Genomic DNA, 14,862 nt, shown 5'->3' with positions numbered 1-14,862 from the left:
TCCACAGTGCTGAGTGCAGGCAGGTCATGTACAACTGATTCAGATAGCTGCTTTGTGTGCTACACTTTGCTTTGCCTTGATAGCCAACATCTATTTCCCCTCAATAATGATGCTGGCAAGTGGAACTGCCCTGGGCATTTTAATGAGGTCCAGGCCGAAAGCAGTGATTGGTTGATGCCTTTCCTCTCCCAGCAGCATCTCTCCACCTCCCCTGAATTGGAAAACCCACCACAGATCACTCTCCTATGCACTACAGTGAGCCTTTTTGAGAAACTGGAAGTCAAAAAGCTGGCATTCTTCCTCCACCAGAAGCTATTATAACCATGCTGACAGTTTAATAATCGTGTTGAAAACAAAATAAATGCCCTGTGCCCGTCTTTCAAGTTGTCCTAATGGCAGTACATCAGTCCAGAAGTGCTGTCATTTCGACTCGCTCTGAACTCACATCCTGTGTTATTTCAGGAGAGGAACAGACATGTGCCCAAAATTGAAAAGCAGGCTGACCGATCAGAGGTGCAGTATGAGGGTGACACCAGCCGAGTGCTGTCCTCTTTCACTGCCTCCTCAAGAAACCCCCCCCCTTTTTTTGCCTGATGGCTTTGAAGATTGATGTCCACCACTGCTTCCACTGCTTTTAAAGGCAATGATGGTGAAGACTAGTTTGTTGATAATCAGGCTGTTACTGCTCCTCTATTCCTGTTTCTAAAAAGATCTTTAAAATGGGAAGGAAGAAATCTCCAGTGCTTTCTCACAAGGGCGGAATTAAGCAAGGAATCCATGCAAAATCTGACTTGGACTTTGGAAAATTACCAGGCATGCCTTATGCGGGCAGATGTCTGTAGAATCCAGCTGTCACGTCATTCCACCAGCATGAACCACAATGGTCATGGAGAGCAGGGTGCCCAGCCAACAGGAGGCAGGAAGAAGAAGCACCAAAAATCATGCCTGAGGCAAGGCTTGTGCCAGTAGACAAATGGAAAACATTGTTCTAACATTGGATCAATTAAATATGAGGTTAGGCAGCCTCAGCTATAGACGGGGGATGAGGACAGGTCCTTAAAGAACAAATAGTCTGGCACATTCAAGATGGATTTCCATTGGGGAATATATGTGGATCAGTCCATGGTACTGGTGTGTGTGTGTGTGTGTTTCAGAGCTAATCTAGTCTCCAATTAGAGCTAATTAGTGACTGCTAGAGACTCCCATACACATGGCGGCTTCAAATCAATCACCTTTGCTTTCATACACTTTCTAGAAGAATTTTCTATTTCTTTAAATTGACTTGCTGTCTTCAACAAAATCTCAAACAGCACAGTCCGTAAATAAAAGAATAAATACTTTTTCTGTTCCCTGGTTGAGTTCTTTTATCTTTTTGCTGGGATCATGAGAACTAGAAATGTATACTTTAAAACTACTATCTACTGTGTTCTTGCTTAATTAAATTACAGAGACACACAGTCATTTGCTTAACACTTAGATGGCATCAGTTTAATAATGCTGTTAAGGCCTAGTGAATAGGGAGAGTGCATCGTCTAAAATGGTGTAAAATTCTTAATATGGATAGTACATTGAAAACAACAAGCATTTCACTTTCTGAAAGGTCATTTAAATTGTCAGTTTCCAAAAGAAAAGCGTGGGTTACAGCGTGCTTATAGCCCTGCTCTTATTTTGTGTTTGTTCCTGTTTAAGCTTGGCTTCTGTTATCTTCATCCCCATCGTTTGGCCTCAGTTCATTAAACTCAGGTTTTTTCAGAGCAAGCAAGTCCAAGTGCAAGATCCCAAAGTTTTGTCTTGAACAGGTTTTTTTTTTTAATAAAAAGTTTTATTTTTACAATCATATCAAATAATTCATCCAATGTACAGTTATATACAATTAGTCGGGCTTGCCCAGTCACCACCCCCCTTTTTAACACTCTTCCCTCTTCTACCTTCTTCTACTTTCCAGACCTTCCTCTCCTTCTCTTATCTACATCCTCTCCTCCCTCCACCCTACACCTTCCTTCTCCCTCTTCTACCCCTCTTCCTTCCTCTTCTCCTCTTTCCTCTTTTCTCCCTCCCCACCGTTCTAAAATGGTAACTGGGCAGACCCGACCCTGCGATAATTATATTAATACATCTTCAATAATCCCTGAACATTAACCATCACTCCATCTCTACCAAGGCCCCCCCAATTCCCTCCCCTTACCCCCACCCCCACCCGACTTCCCAGAACAAAATGCAGGGTATCAAAACTAACAATCATAATCTAAAATAATTCCTAAATTATAATCTCTAGTCACACCACACTTAGTCACACTCTCAATTCCCCTCTCCTTCAAAAATATATCTAATACAAAATATTTCCTAAATTTACTCATATGCTATTCGATATTTTTTTATCTGATACTTATTTTGAATATAATCAATCCACATTTTCCATTCTAAAATATATTTTTCTAGTGTATAGTCTTTCAAGTAAGCGGAGATTTTTGCCATCTCTGCCAGATTTGATACTTTGAGTGTCCATTCTTCAATTGTAGGTAATTCTTCTTTCTTCCAATACTGAGCAATCAAAAGTCTTGCGGCTGTTATTAAGTTCAAAATCAATTTAGTCTCTATAGCTGTACAGTCCATAATAATTCCTAGTAGAAAGAACTGCGGAGTAAACTTAATCTTCTTTTTCAAAATATTCTGCATGATCCACCATACTTTAATCCAAAATGCTTTAACTTTTTTACAAGTCCACCATATATGGTAATAAGTGGCATCTTCACAATCGCATCTCCAACATTTAGCCTGTACATTAGGATACATACATGACAACTTTTTGGGGTCTAAATGCCATCTATAAAACATCTTATAAAAATTTTCTCTCATATTTTGCGCTTGTGTAAAAGATGGGGGAAGAAGGGAAAAATTATACATGGTTCCAATATGGACAATTACAAGCTAGATGGAAATTAGATCAAAAAATAGGTGTTAAGCAAACTGAGGATAATTTGTTAAAACAAATGAGAGATCAAGGCCAACAGCATATTAAGAGGTTGTATAATGTATTAGTAGAAATAGACTCAGAGTCCGAACTAGTTAAGGATTGTATGATTAAGTGGGCACAAAATTTTCAGCGACCAATAATGTTGGAAACTTGGGAAAGAATTTGGGTGAGGAATGTCTTGAACAGGTTTTAAAAGAGCTTAACTTTCAGGGCAAGCTTTGTCCACAAGAGGGAAGTGTCTTCTGCAGAATGAAACTTTCAGCTTTATTACAACTCCTATAGTGCTGTATAAAGCATGCATTTCAGGTAACTCTGTGTTAAATATCCTCAGGTCTTCCATTCTGCATTCTTAAAGTGAATATTTTTATACTCTGGAGCAAGCGAAGACATCAAAGGAAGTGATAGCATAGACCTAATCTCTGTTTAGGGTGTTTGCTCGCCTAAAAAATAAATCTTCATTAAGGGGAGGGTACTCTGAATTAGAACTTGATTCTGATTTTATTTACAATGTTTGTGTAGCTATTTATTCCCTTTCAATCTGTATTTTTTTTCAAAACAAAAACAATATATGAAAATAATACAGGTGATTCTAAAAAACCCTAAGAACTTGAACATTTTGGCTTCATACCTCATAACATGCCAGAATTGAGTAGTATTCCCTGATGAAGAGGTATTCTGTCAAAACATTCTGGGACTTTTTTCTGTACGTAATAAAGAATGCATATTTTCTTATACCCTCTTTTCTCTATTTTCCTCTGATTTCTTATCTCAAAACTCTCTGGAATATATTTTACCTTTGTTGTTCTGTATTGGGATTGTGAGAATTTCTTCAGGGCCTTGTTGTTTGAAACAAATACAGGTATAGTCCTCAGCTTACAACCACAATTGAGCCCAACGTTTCTGTTGCTAAACAAGACAGTTATGGATAAAACCGATCCATAGCACACAAGTGGTTCGCTTAATGATCACCATAAAAAAAGGTTGCAAAATCAGGTTGGCCAAATGAATGACCTGTCATTAAAACAGGTTAAGACCATCACGACTTACAACCATAATGGGCAGGCTCCATTATGGTCGTATATCAAGGACTATCTGGGAAGATTTTTTGGGTTGGCATTGTAGAAAGAACAATTTAACTGAGAAATGGAGAATCTACTCTCCAAGTTCTGAGGAAAGAGAACACTGGAATTTATCCTATTACCCTGTTCTTTTAAATATCCCATATATGAATATAGGAATAATGATATATGTTGGATTTTGAAATTAAAAATAAGCTAACTATCAGAATCTTTATGTAAAAACAGATACTCTTAAAATATATATTAAGATTCTACAGTTATGAACTTCAGTAAAGATAGCAACTTTCCATTAACCTGGGTGAATAGTCCTGGAAAATCAACATTTCTCATCATTTCTGGCCATTAGCAACCCTAGCTGAAGATGTATAATAAAAGTTAAAGGGGTGGGGAAAAAAAGAAGGAAACAAAATCTTCTTTTCTTTTTTGTTAGGTAATATCAGTTATATAAATCTGAGACATTATATTGGAGACAAGTGAAAAAAAGGCTTAAGGACTTCTATTTTTACTTCAGGCTGGAATCAAAATATTCATTACCTGTTTAAAGGAGTGTTACAAGTCTGCCCATATTCCTACTTGGATATATTTAGATTCATCTTACTTTGGTGAATAAATGATTCACTTGAAGAAAGTGTTCTGAAGGTACTTCCATGTCTCCAATATTGCCACCCTTTGCAATTACACTAATTTAAAAAATACATTTAATCTGCTCTTTTCCTTGGACTTTACTGATTATTTTAAAAAATACTGTAGTTGCTATAATAAGGGGAGGTGAACAAACTACCACAACTGTATTCCCCTCACTCAATGCAAAAGCCATGCTCAAAAAACTGGCAAAATTCTGGTGGCAAAGGCTAAGAAGTCAGAAAGCAGGGATACTCATACAACTGGAAAAATCCCACAGAGTTCCCACATAGAAGGCTGAGCCTTACTTTTTGCAGATTGTCTGAGGACAGACATCCATTTTTCATGTGGAAATGTTTTTGGAGCAGAACTGGAGCCTATCCAAGCAAACATTGTCCATCAAGAGCTGTGGTGGCGCAGTGGTTAGAATGCAGTACTGCAGGCTACTTCCGCTGACTGCCGTCTGCCTGCAATATGGCAGTTCAGGTCTCATTGGTTCAAGGTTGACTCAGCCTTCCATCCTTCCAAGGGGGTAAATGAGGACCCAGATTATTGGAGGCAATAGGCTGACTCTGTAAACCACTTAAAGAGGGCTGTAAAAGCACTATGAAGCGGTATATAAGTGTAAATGCTATTGCTATCACAAATACAGGGAGCCATCACATGAGAGCTGCCTCACCTTCTGCCATAAGAATCAGGCAAAGGAGTTCACCCTGTAACAGATATATTGCTCCATTATTATTTCTGGTCAAGTTTTCTTTAAACTAGTATACAATGTTCCGGTTCAAACTTCTTGTTCAGATAACCACCACCATCCAAAATAATTCGTCTCATAGGCATCAAGAGTTCTCCTGTTTATGCCTTCTAGTGTCTGGGAAATTATTGTGCAAAAATTACAGACTTCCTTTTTGCATACCAGCATGAGGGAAAACTCTTATGTGCTCCATTGACCTGTAAGAGTTGATAATGTCCATAATCTACAGAAATTGAATTAATGCAGGGGATGTAACATGGCACACTGCAGATGGGCAGGATTACAACTCCTATTAGCTATGAACTGAAAGGCACCATTTTAAGCCAGTTAGCTGCCAGGACTAAGTTCAAGGTACTTGTAATGGGATATGAAGCTCTAAACAGCTTAATATTTGGATATGTTCCTGCCTGGAACATTAAGCTTCAATGGGTGGGTTCCTAATTTTTCAGGAATATATGCTGTACAGTCATCAAGAAAAGACATTCTCCATATGAATAGAATAGAATAGAATAGAATAGAATAGAATAGAATAGAATAGAATAGAATAGAATAGAATAGAATAGAATAGAATTTTTTATTGGCCAAGTGTGATTGGACACACAAGGAATTTGTCTTGGTGCATATGCTCTCAGTGTACATAAAAGAAAAGATACGTTCATCAAGGTACAACATTTACAACACAAATGATGGTCAATATATCAATATAAATCATAAGGATTGCCAGCAACAAAGTTACAGTCATACAGTCATAAGTAGAAAGAGATTGGTGATGGGAACGATGAGAAGATTAATAGTAGTGCAGATTCAGTAAATAGTTTGACAGTGTTGAGGGAATTATTTATTTAGCAGAGTGATGGCCTTTGGGAAAAAACTGTTCTTGTGTCTAGTTGTTCTAGTGTGCAGTGCTCTATAGCGTCGTTTTGAGGGTAGGAGTTGAAACAGTTTATTTCCTGGATGTGAGAAATCTGTAAATATTTTCACGGCCCTCTTCTTGATTCGTGCAGTATACAGGTCCTCAATGGAAGGCAGGTTGGTAGCAATTATTTTTTCTGCAGTTCTAATTATCCTCTGAAGTCTGTGTCTTTCTTGTTGGGTTGCAGAACCGAACCAGACAGTTATAGAGGTGCAAATGACACACTCAATAATTCCTCTGTAGAACTGAATCAGCAGCTCCTTGGGCAGTTTGAGCTTACTGAGTTGGCGCAGAAAGAACATTCTTTGTTGTCCTTTTTTGATGATGTTTTTGATGTTAGCTGTCCATTTTAGATCTTGCAATATGATAGAACCTAGAAATTTAAAGGTTTCTACTGTTGATACTGTGTTGTCTAGTATTGTGAGAGGTGGAAGTATGGAAGGGTTTCTCCTAAAGTCTACCACCATTTCTACGGTTTTGAGTGTGTTCAGTTCCAGATTGTTTTGGTTGCACCACAAGGCTAGTCGTTCGACCTCTCGTCTATATCTCAGGGGCTGCCACAGAGAAGTGGGAGTTGGGCTGTTCTCCAGAGCACCTGAGGGTAGAACAAGAAGCAATGGGTGGAAACTGATCAAGGAAAGAAGCAACTTAGAACTAAGGAGAAATTTCCTGACAGTTAGAACAATTAATAAGTGGAACGACTTGCCTTCAGAAGTTGTGAATGCTCCAACACTGGAAATTTTTAAGAAAATGTTGGATAACCATCTGACTGAGATGGTGTAGGGTTTCCTGCCTGGGCAGGGGGTTGGACTAGAAGGCCTCCAAGGTCCCTTCCAACTCTGATGTTATGTTATGTTATATGCGGATTCATCATTGTCTCGAATGAGACCAATCACTGTTGTGTCATCTGCGAACTTCAGTAGCTTGACAGATGGATCGTTGGAGATGCAGTCATTGGTATACAGAGAGAAGAGAAGTGGGGAGAGCACACAGCCTTGGCGGGCCCCTGTGCTAATTGTACAGGTATTTGATGTGATCTTGCTTAGCTTCACCTGCTGCTTCCTGTTTGTTAGGAAGCTTGTGATCCACTTACAAGTCTGTTCCGGTATCTGTAGCTGGTTTAGCTTAGTTAGAAGAGTGTCTGGAATGATGGTATTGAATGCTGAACTAAAATCTACAAAGAGGACCCTTGCATAGGTCTTTGGAGACTCAAGATGTTGTAGGATGTAGTGCAGAGCCATATTAACAGCATCATCTATTGATCTATCTGCTCGGTATGCAAATTGCAAGGGGTCTAACAGCGGATCTGTGATGGTTTTCAAGTAGGAAAGCACTAGCCTTTCAAAGGTTTTCATGACTATAGATTTTAAAGCAACTGGTCTGTAGTCATTCAGTTCCTTGATGGTGGGCTTCTTCGGCACTGGGATGATGGTAGAGCGTTTGAAGCAAGAAGGAACATAGCACATCTCTAGTGATTTATTGAAAATATGGGTGAAGATGGGGGCCAATTGGTCAGCACAGACTTTTAAGCAAGAAGGAGTTATCTTGTCTGGGCCTGGAGCTTTTCCTGGCTTTTGTCTGTGAAATAGGTCCTGTACTTCCTTTTCTTGGGATATCCCAATTGTGATATTATTTCAAATTTTCAGAAATTAAACTTGCGTTTTATTGTAAATTAAATAACCCATGACCCTTCACGTTATTTACTTATCACTCATACATCCTACCTGATCACACTTCCCCCACACCCTCATGCACCTGCTAGCATCCATCTCAATCCAACCTGCATCACACCCCCACACATCTTCCCCAACCCTTGCTGTATCTTCCTTGCACCCTCACACATGCATTTGCCCCTCTGCACACCTGTGTACTCACCCCAAGCTGTACGGCGCCCCTGTGCAATCTCCCTGAACTGCACAATATCTCTTGTGCCCTTCCATGCACCCTCCCTGACTCACATGACGCCTCTCATGCAGCATCCCTTACCTGTGCGATGCCTCCCCCACATCCCTCACTCGCTCCCCTCCCCTGGCAGAATCCTTGTGGGAAGCATCTTTGTGCGAAGCAGGCTGGGAACATTGAAAATGTAGCTCACAGCTGACTGAGGCAGAGTGGAGGTTCAGCCATGTGACAGCACTGAAGCAGACACAACTTTGACATATTTCAAGAAAGTCATGGAGGAAGTGAGATGTCAAAAATCATGTGAGGTCCTTGCTTAACAGGGTTTGATGGCACTGCTATCACTAAGTGGCATGGTCATGTGACATCGCACATTATGACATCACTCAGTGATCGAAATTCTGGTTCCAATTACCATAATAAACCAAGGACAATCTGTAGTCCTTACTACAGTGTTTTTCAACTTTGGCAACTTTAAGCTGGGTGGACTTCAATTCCTAGAATTCCTCAGCCAGCCTGCTGGCTAAAGAATTCTGGGAGTTGAAGTCTATGCATCTTAATTTGCCAAAATGGAAAAACAGGGAGTCATCTGATTGGGAATGGTTGTACTGGGGAGAACTTGGTGCAGTCATTTTATCATTTGATCCTCTTATTATTCATCAGCCTGGATATATCAAGGCCTATGGTCCATGCAGTAATGTTTACTATGAATCTTCAGGTAGGAGAAATCTTTAGTTGGTATGAATACCTCCCTCCCCACAAGGATTTTCCTTCAGAACTCTGTATTTTTTTACTCTTTGGTTTGGTTTGTTATTGCTTAAAGGAGATTCTTTATTGCTCCTTGAAATATAATAGTGGCATTTTATCTACATTTTTCTCATTTTCTTTACCACTTAATTAGCCTTTTTAACTGTGTATTTGCACTAAAGGCAATTTTAGATGAGTTATTTACAGTTCTCCCTGGATTTATGGGAGAAACCTAGGATTATAATCTTTTACTAGCACACTTATATGCATTTCTTACCCCAGGACAAACAGGACGGGCTGCCAGGGGCCCCTGAGATAAATGAGGAAGGAGAGAGCGGTAAATCCCCATGTTTTCTTCTCCAGCAATGTGCCTGCGCAAAGAGGCACAGCATTGTGTGACACTGTTATTTTCTCAGGCAGTCACTTGCAATGGTGCTGAATAAAAGCGCTTCAGGGCTGCTGTCAGCTGAGTCTCCAGCTGCTTTCCAAGAAATGGCTGTTGATCGTCTGGGAACAAAACATACCACCAAACGTCACCAGCATATTTATTTTAAAACCCTCTGAGTGCTGTTAATTACCATGCTGTGGAATGCGAAAGGAGCAGAGGAGAGAAGCAAAACAAGAACTTGCCTACGGCAACCGCTCGCGCAGCGCCTTCGCGCCCCCCCTCCCCACCGCCGCCTCAGAGGCCGTTTAAGAGAGTTTTGCATGGCGAGTCGTCCACGGCCATCAGGTGACCCCAAGGATTTTCTAAGGATCAATTGAAAGCTGCCTTTTAAAGGGGGAGTGGAAATAGTTGTGTGGCTTTATCAAAATAATAATAATAATAATAATAATAATAATAATAATAATAATAATAATAATAATAATAATAATAATAATAATAATAATATCCCCGATCTTGCTGGTGAGCTTCTCTGTGCACGAACAGTTTCTCACCTGGGGATTTTTACATTTCCTATATTTCCTTGGGGAGAGCACTGAGAACCATGGAGTCTATCCACTCCCAGTGTTATTTTTGGAGGAATAAGGTTAGCTATGTCTATGCAGCCGGGTTCCTGTTCTAGTGCAGCCACGTGCTTTGTAACGATTAAGAAACCAATAAGGGAGAACCGATGATGTTTGGGTAATGAAAAGTCTGCAAGAAAACAACCAAACTTAGAGAGCATCAAGGAGCCCTTGTTTAAGGAACCATTAGGAACTTCCATCCAGAGCCATTTTCTGCACTTGAGCCCATCACCAACGATCCAAACTCCAAATATCTGCATGTGGCAATGCCTGAGTGAAATATTTGGCTATAATTTGTGTTCCTGGAAAAAGGAGCAGAAGGGACATTGCTGAAACGACCTTGATTCCCAAGTGATTCTCAAGCATTTCAAGGTGTTTGACTTTCTGCAAACAAATTGGAAGGCAGAACAAGCCAGCAGATGACAGCAAGGAATAGAAATGCAGTGATTCAACATTAAGTATTTTATATATTTAAAGTCCTTTTTACAGCAAACGTTGTTGTTGGTAGACACAAAGCATACAGGAAGCATGATTGCCATAGTTGCATACTTTTAAGGATCTCTGCTCCAATCATGGTACCCAGAAATACGGAAGTGGGTGTATTTTAAAATGGCTTTAGAATAGGGTTTGTTTTCATGGGAGCATATCGGTTGAAAGACTGCAGATTTGCCTAATTTTTGTGTTTGCCCTAACATACTATTGATGTTTGAATTTTTATAGTTGATGAGTTCATCTGATACTCAAGGGTCATGTGCGTTCCCCATATTTCTTCCAGATTGTACATTTGAATATGATGGGATATTATTAAATGTGCAGGAATGTATTTTTTTAAAAAAATTAAACTTGAAGTACATTTAGATTCAATATATCCCAGTTTTTAATCTGATCCTGACAACTTTCTGGAGTGTGCCCTCAAGTGTGCCATTCAAAAGCCAAGCACAACCCCACCCCCATCTGAAAAAGAATGTGCTCCCCTCATTTAAAAGTTAAAAGACTTTAACTGAAATTAGAAACAAAGGTCTAGTGTGACCCTTGCTCCTTTGCCCAAGTGGGCATGCTTGCATCAAGAAATAGAAACAGAAAAATGCAAATAGTGTGCATCTTGTGTAGCAGTGAGGATATGTTAACAGTACTTTGAGGCTCAACATTTCGTTCTTTTGGAATCAATGCGGTGCTTGACAGATGGGTTATTGCAGCTAAAGAAACAGAATCAAGCTCTGACAGAGAGGAATGCTGGCAAGAAATGAGGTTTTAATCCCCAGCCTTGTCACGTGAGCAGATTTAAGCTTAATACTCTTGCCCTATGACAGGCTGCGTAAGTCACTGTTTTGTTGCTGTCTAACAAAGCATCTGTTTGTTTTTGGACACACACATCAGTATTTCCACTCCTTATTTAGCAGCATTGTGTTCCCTTTGGATGAAGTTTGATTTTTCTTTTGCCTTTGTGGGCAATCCATGGGTTCACGCCCTTTGTGGTTTCAGTTTTGCACATCAATTAAGGTATTGTTTTCAAAGTAGTATAAAAATACTACTTATATCCAGAATCTGATAGGCCTGGATAGCTATTCCCCTGCCTTTTATTCACTCAGATAATCCACTTGTATAAATGACATTGCTTTTTAACCTTTCATACAGTTGCCTAAATATGTGCAAGATAACCTAATGTCCAAATTGCTCTATCTGTATAAGATTTCCTGTCAAAAAGCAATCCTGTATATAAAATAAAATGAGCAACTTCACAAAGCATTTCTAAATTTTGTAAGGCTTCCATCCATGTCAGTGAACAGAGGACTGCAGACTAAGGCACTTCTTCCTGGGAATGTGCAGAGACAAAGTGATCTTGGAAAGAGATAAATTGCCTCATGCAATCCTTTTTGCTTTTCCGTTCCCTCTGTCTTTAACCCAATTACTTTTAAACAGGCTGTATATTACCAAAAATGTGGGGGACAACAACATTGTTCTCTTTTTTGGAGCCAACAAAGCACTGCCTTTTATTTAGGAGCTCAACTCAGCATATACAACATTTCTTTACCCCAGAATTAACCTGTGGAGTAAATTGCAAAAGAGTAAATAACCCCAAAGCCATCCAGAGAGTGACTTTTGGGTGACTGGGCTGGATTAGATTAGACCATAAATCTCCCTGGACCCAGTCCAACATCTTACCTCCATTACATTACCTATCTATCTTATTTATATTATATACTTACAGGCCACTTTTTTTCCCCCAATTGTATTTTCTCAAAGCAACTGCCTTTGAGAAAACACAATACTATAAAGAACCATAAATAACTTTAAAATCAACATATAGTAAGGTATATGTATTTACTGTATGGTCAACAAAATACAACAAATCTAATAAATTAGACACAGTGCACAATCTAATTCATTAGATTTGTGTCAAATTCTTTGTACTGGAGCTCAAAGCCAGGTATGTAGAATTCCCTCCTTCTAACTTTCTTTCCATTCTGCAGTAACAAACCTCTTCAGGAGACTGATCCAAAAACATCTAGTGAATCTCTCTGCTCCTTGTCTAACAACTTAATTGCAACACCATCCTGGCTCTAAAAGTTGGAATACAGAACATATCAAAGGAAAACAATAAGGTATTTCTACAATAATTAGTTGTCCCTAATTCTATTGCCTTTGGATGTCCTCCTTGGCTCCTTCTTCCGAGCTACAAATCATTAGTATTGGACTAATATAAAGCACATTCTGGGTAATGGAGTAGATCAGTGGTGGAATTCAAATTTTTGTACTACCAGTTCTGTGGGCATAGCTTGGAGGGTGTGGTGTGGCTTAGTGGGTGTGGCAGGGGAAGGATACTGCAAAATCCCCATTCCCTCCCCACTCCTGGGCCAGCCAGAGGTGGTATTTGCCGATTCTCCGAACTATTCAAAATTTCTCCTATCAGTTCCCAGACCTGTCAGAACCTGCTGAATATCACTCCTGGAGTAGATCCTGGAATTCAGACACTATTGGCTGATTGTTTATATGCATTATGGTTGGAGCCAACTCTTAGTAACTGCCTAAATATTTCTTCCTCAGAATGATCTGTCCCCAGCCTAAACCTTCCAGTCTTCTAACAGTGCGCTCATGGCCTTTCACCTCTAGGAGGTAAACAGATCAGGAAACTGCACATAAAGGCTATACTTTATTAAGATGGACTACAGTAACAATCTGTCTTGCAAATCTAATTGTACTTTCTCTTCTTATATTCTAGAATTGGGGGAGGGGAGAGGTAGTCTGAATCTTTTTCTAATACTTTCCTGCCTCCCTAGGCTTAATACAGATGGCTCTTGACAGCCTTGAATACTGGGCCCTATCTAACAAAATGAAATTTAATGTAGAGGAAAGTAAAGTCTTACACTTAGGTAAGAAAAACCAAAAGTACACATACAAACTGGGTGAAACCAGGCTTAATAGCAGTAACTGTGAGAGGGATCTTGGCATCTCAGTGGACAAGCAATTAAATATGAGCTAAGAGTGTGTGGTGGCAGCCAAAAAAGCCAATGCAATCCTAAATTGCATTAACAGAGGGATACAATCAAGATCAAGTGAGGTGCTAATACCATTCTATAAAGCCATAGTAAGACCACATCTAGAATACTGCATCCAGTTTTAGTCACTACACTATAAATAAGATGTTGAGACTCTAGAAAGAGTGCAGAGAAGAGCAACCAAGATGATTAAGGGACTGTAAGCTAAAACATACAATGAACGGTTGCAGGAACTGGGCATAGTTAGTGAAGAGAAGGACCAGGGGAAACATGATAGCAGTGTTCCAATATTTGAGGGGCTGCCACAGAGAAGAAGGGGTCAAGCTGTTTTCCAAAGCACCTGAAAGCCAGACAAGGAATGATGGATGGAAACTGAACAAGGAGAGATTCAACCTGGAAACAAGAAATTTTCTGACAGTGAGAGCAATCAGAAGTTGTGGGAGCTTCATCACTGGAAGCTTTCAAGAAGAGACTGGACTGCCATCTCTCCAGAAATGGTGTAGGGTCTCCTGCTTGGGCGGGGGGTTGGACTAGATGACCTACAAGATCCCTTCCAACTCTGTTAGTCTATTAATCTGTTACATGCTTGTTCTTATCTTCATTGTTAATACATACTTCTCGTTATCTTCATGGCTTCTGGAATCTGGATATCTTCCTCAGGATCATCCCCATGGCTGCCTGCATGGCTCCTGTTGTGTCTTGCCCGCCCTCAGAGCAGCCGGGGCCTTCTTACCTGCTCCCGAACACTGAGGAATGTATGCCTCCCGGCCCAAGTCCTGGCTCCATGCCCACACAAACTGCAGAAGAAGGAGCATCTCCCTCCCCCAGCCCTGACTCCATGCCCAGGCAAACGGAGCAGCTAGACCTCCCTCCTCCACAGCATGTGAGCCTGAGGAGGGTTTATTCCCAACAGCTGCTGATTGGTGTGACCCTCGCATCAGAAGGCTGGATAGGCGGAGGCAACAGAAGGAAGGGAGGGGCAGGCCTTAATGAGTGCTGAGTCATGGAGCCACACCCCATGGCCTATATAAAGGATCTGCTTTCTGGCAGTCTCTGAGTCAGGCAAAAGTCGAACTTATCTTGCTGAAGTCACTTACTGGTCTCCTGCCTGCTCTGAGGACTTTGCTAGGACTTTGGGCAGAGCTGCAGAGGCAAGCCTGATTCGGATTTCCCTGACCCGGCCGTCAGCGGAGGAGTGGGACACGACAGCTCCTATAATCAAAGTCATCCAGCTTACTGCTAGTTATCCTCTTTTTCTCTTTCCTTCCCAGAATTACAGATTTCTCAAATGAACTAAGTCTTCATATCAATGTCCAAAATAAGATGATTTGAATCTGATTGTTGATGCTTCAAGTGCAAACACTATTGAT

At 40.3% G+C, this 14,862-nt stretch overlaps 1 long non-coding RNA gene across 1 annotated transcript; it reads left to right on the top strand.

The window, feature by feature from the left end:
* The first annotated feature begins 9,320 nt into the window (after nucleotides 1–9,320).
* LOC131198199 (uncharacterized) lies at nucleotides 9,321–14,862 on the top strand. Its single transcript, XR_009155041.1, has 3 exons — nucleotides 9,321–9,720; nucleotides 12,467–12,598; nucleotides 14,153–14,862. It is a non-coding gene; the product is annotated as an uncharacterized LOC131198199 (long non-coding RNA).

The sequence above is a fragment of the Ahaetulla prasina genome, chromosome 1 (assembly GCF_028640845.1).
Source record: "Ahaetulla prasina isolate Xishuangbanna chromosome 1, ASM2864084v1, whole genome shotgun sequence".
NCBI classification, from domain to species: Eukaryota; Metazoa; Chordata; class Lepidosauria; order Squamata; family Colubridae; genus Ahaetulla; species Ahaetulla prasina.
Note: the sequence above shows the minus strand (reverse complement) of the source record. Positions and strands in the feature narration are given on the sequence as shown.